Source organism: Octopus bimaculoides, chromosome 2, assembly GCF_001194135.2.
Source record: "Octopus bimaculoides isolate UCB-OBI-ISO-001 chromosome 2, ASM119413v2, whole genome shotgun sequence".
Lineage (NCBI taxonomy): Eukaryota > Metazoa > Mollusca > Cephalopoda > Octopoda > Octopodidae > Octopus > Octopus bimaculoides.
The window spans coordinates 67,928,555-67,932,927 of NC_068982.1; the positions used below are offsets into that span (position 1 = coordinate 67,928,555).

At 35.4% G+C, this 4,373-nt stretch overlaps 1 long non-coding RNA gene across 1 annotated transcript in view; it reads left to right on the top strand.

The window, feature by feature from the left end:
• Positions 1–270: 270 nt before the first annotated feature.
• The window catches only part of LOC106884477 (uncharacterized), an 8,056-nt gene continuing 3,953 nt past the window's right edge, over positions 271–4,373 (top strand). Inside the window, exon 1 of the long non-coding RNA XR_001411247.2 lies at positions 271–787. This is a non-coding gene — a long non-coding RNA (uncharacterized LOC106884477). The remainder of the gene's footprint in view (positions 788–4,373) is intronic.

A 4,373-nucleotide genomic window follows, 5' to 3' on the forward strand; every position in this document is an offset into this window, starting at 1 on the left:
ACACGTGCTAATGATTTTAAGTGCTCTGCTATGTTCTATCACCTTTTAACAGTGAGAAGATATTGATCATAAATGTGTTTCACTGGCCATCATTTAATATTGAGAGATACAACGAAGGATATCAAAATAATCCAACACACGCTTACAGTGAGGAATTGTTAAGTAGTAGTACATTTTATAAAGTAAATAATATAATCAATTACATTCAGTCGTAATACACTTAATCTGTGATCAACAGGTGTATCAACAATATTTGCAATGTAAGTTGTTTTGACATTGATTTTTGAGTGCATAGAGGTATAGCAAAGGATTAATAAAACCCTAGCCAAACACGTGCACGATTTGAGTATGTTACAGAACAATGACAGAATCAATGATACAAAGTGATATAAAAGTGAAATGGAACAGATAACAATAAGTCATTTCACCATCGAAATTTTCAGCATGGTCAGAATTATCTATTTCGTTTATGCAGTCCTCCTGGTCGGACTACTGCAGAGTCGTTTTGCAAGAAGTGAAATTTTGAATGGAAATGCTGAAAATGCTGGTGATGCTTTGTCTCTAAAAAAACGAAGTGAAATTTTGTATGAAAATAATTTGTCTAAGGCTGGAGTTGCTGGAGGTGCTGCTGATGATTTATCTCTCGAAAAACGTTCTCCACAACGACCTAAGAAGGGAAAGGCATATAAAGGGCAAGGAAATAAGGAGTATGGAAAATAATGATTGTGGCAAAACGGATTCATAAGCCTTCTGAAACATAATTTAGTTTTCTGAAAATCTTTAAAAGGTAACGTATCCACTGAATCATATTATGGCATCATGTTTTAATTTACAGAGTAGATTCAAAACTTATATAAATAAGTACGCAGAGATTTTTGTTTTCCATTCCTAATCATTTTGTTTCGCATTTTACATAATTTCAGGCCACTGTAGAATGTTTTCTTCGATTTCTAAAATAAATATACTACGCAAAAGTTTCAGAAAAAAATAAACCAAGAATCTGTTGTAATAAAACTGTAATGCATCTTTAAATTTCACTGATTGATTATAAAAATCTCTTTCGATAGCCTCCAAGAAACTTTTGTTGCTGCGAATAAATATTCTTCCAAGTAATTAGAATCTCATCTTGGAAAATGTGGGCTTTAAACAGCATCATTAATGCTTGTGATATACATTGTGATATACATTGTGATAGAATCATATATATGAAGCTAACTTTCTTCCTACACCTAGCTCCCTGGATCTTACAAATATATTTGTAAATCATAGATATATTTGTTAAGGGCTTGACTGTCATCTGATGAGTAGTTAACCAATTTATATCTCTTTATTTTTTAATGTGAAATATCTACATATGCTCATATATAGTGATAGACCTCGGAGAATTTTTATCGAAAGACCGATATATACTTAATTAGAAATGGAGATATAGAAAAAGCATACCTTTAATATTAAGCCCTCTATAAATAGTAGCTAATAATACAGACCACTCTCCAAATTTTCCCGGGAATATTCTGTGTGCATATATATATATATATATATATGTGTGTGTGTGTGTGTGTGTGTGTGTGTGTGTGTGTGTGTGTGGATAAAAATGTAGGTGGCATATGAGTGGGAATATTTTAATAAAAAAGAAGTTTGAAAACGACACTATATACGATAAATTTTAATTTTCTCGGAGATATCTTACATGTTTCGGTTCTTGAAAAAACGAACCTTATCAAAAATACATATTTTTTTAAAAATGTAATTGAAAGAAAAGCTCATAATTGTTTCTTACTGGTGTCAACAGAGTCCACGTCGAAACGTTTTATGTGTGGGGACATAATGGCTGTCTTGTGTGTTGACTTGAATCGTTGGCTGTAGTAATAGTAGTAGTAGTAGTAGTAGTAGTAGTAGTAGTGACCGTGTTGGTAGTGGTGAACGAGAGTGACCGTTGTCCGTTATAGCAGCAGTAGTTAATTGGCTGTAGTAGCAGAGAAAGCAGCGGCAGCACCAGCAGCACCAGCAGCACCAGCAGCAGCAGCAGCAGTAGTAGTAGTAGTAGTAGTAGTAGTAGTAGTAGTAGTAGTAGTAGTAGTAGTAGTTGTAGCAGGGACCGTTGTTTGCAGTAGTAGTAGTTATCGTGGCTGTGGTGGTGGAGTTGTAGAATTCTTTTTTTCCTTTTTTGGATAACCAATATATGGCCCAGGGTGTTTAAACTTGGTCCGAATTTTCTAATAAAATGAAGCTCTTTGTTTTGACGTTGGGGGAAGGTTGCGTTGTCATTGAATTTGTAAAGTGGGAAGGTTGTGAACTTTGGATTTTTATTCGATGTACGTTTATCTATGTGGCCGCTGACAGGTATTTTCCTGTATTCAGGATTCCTAATTAGGGATTTATATACTGCCATCCTTTTTCGTAGGCTATTTGTTGCATGGCCTATATATTGCCTATTGCATCCTGCGCTTGTTATCACATAAATTAAGTTTTCCGATGCACACGTGAAGTTTGTTCTGATAGTGAAATGATGGCCTTATTCTAATGTGTATTCCGAACCTTCTACTAAGACGATACAAATCCCGCAGTTGGGCTTTCCACACTTTTTAACTGTTGGTTTTGTGGTTGTTATTAGGTGCAATTTAGCCTGGGTTAAAATCTTCTTTAAGGATTTTGGTTGCCGTTTACTTTTTATGATGGTGTACGTTTGGAGGATTCGGTTCATCTTTGGGTCTCCCTTGAGTAGGGCTGTGCTTTGGAGTATGATGTTGAAGGCCTCGTTGTTAAGTGGGTTGTGTGTAGAGATGTAGGGTAGGGTTTTTAATTTTTCCTCTTCTTTTGGTTTTGGTTGTCTCAGGTCTTCTTTATTCAATTTAAGTGCTCGTTAGATTGTATTGACTATTAGGGGTTGTGGATAATTCCTATTTATGCGTGTAGCTCTGAGTTCCTGGAGACGTGTGTGTCGGGTTTTTGTGTCTGATACTATGGTGCAAATCCTTTTGGCTAAACAGAAAGTGATGCTCATTCATGTGTGTCAAATGGTAGGTACTGCTTTGAGTCTGTCGGTTTATAATAGATATCCATCTCTATTTTGTTGCCGACTTTCTTAAAGAGGATATCTAAAAACGGTAGTTTTTCCTGGTTATGTTCTATCGTGAATTGGATGTTTTCATTAATTTCAATTACCAGTATTTTAAATTCCTCAAGTTTTTCTATACTTTCATCCCAAAAGATGATGCAGTCGTCGAGATATCTTTTCCAGTTGTTCTGGATATAGGTGGAGAAAGAGTTTCCATGTTTTTCGAGTGTTTTCTGGTAAAGTATTATTTCGAGGTAGCCCATTACTAGGTTAGCAAAAGAAGGTGCAGTACGTGTACCCATAACTGTTCCCGACCTTTGTCTGTAGTAGTCATTATTAAATATAAAGTTTTGTAAGAAAAATCTTAGTCCTTCTATTACGAGTTCTTTATTTATGCGAGTTGTAAGTTCAAAGGAGTAGTTGTTTAGCCAGAAAGTGATGGCTTCTATTCCTAATGTCTATGGGATGTTTCAGTAAAGGTTAACTACGTCGAAGGATACTAGTAGCGCTTTCTCACTGACAGTTTTTGGGGGGTGGTTAAGCATGTCTATATCGTCTCTTATGTAGCTTTTGGTGTGCTTAAGGGAAGGTTTTAGAAGTGTGTCTAAGAAGTTGCTGAGGCGATGAGTTTCGCATACTGGGCCTGCTATTATCGGTCTAAGTTTTAGATCATTCGGTGAGGGGATTTTGATGATTATGTCAGTAGCTTTTTTACATGCTTCACTAATTATTTTGCTTTTGTGGACTTTAGGGATACCGTAGAATAAACTTGATTTGCACTTGAAGCTGGTGATGTAATCGTACTCCTTGTCTGTGAGTCCTTCTTGGTATGCGTTGATTAATGTCCTGAGGTTATTCACTATTTTTGATTGATTATAATGTTTTGATTGATTTTAGATTTTTGATTGATTTTAGATCATTCGGTGAGGGGATTTTGATGATTATGTCAGTAGCTTATTTACATGCTTCACTAATCATTTTGCTTATGTGAACTTTAGGGATACCGTAGAATAAACTTGAATAAATATGTTGGGCCCTTTCGTAGTATGTCTCATCTCCTAATAAGGATAGTACTAAATTTTTATAATCGTTTGTGTTCATTAGAACTACCTTGTTTCCCTTATCTGCCTCCTTGATCCTTATGGTTTTATCTTCTCTTAGTTTGATGAGGTCGTTCCATTCTCTTTTGTTGAAGTTTGGTCTATATTTTTGCCTGTTTGCGTGTTGAAAAGGGAAATTGGTTACGTGGTCACAAAAGTCGTCTAAGGCTTTATTCTTTCCCTTGATAGGGGTGTATATATATATATATATATAT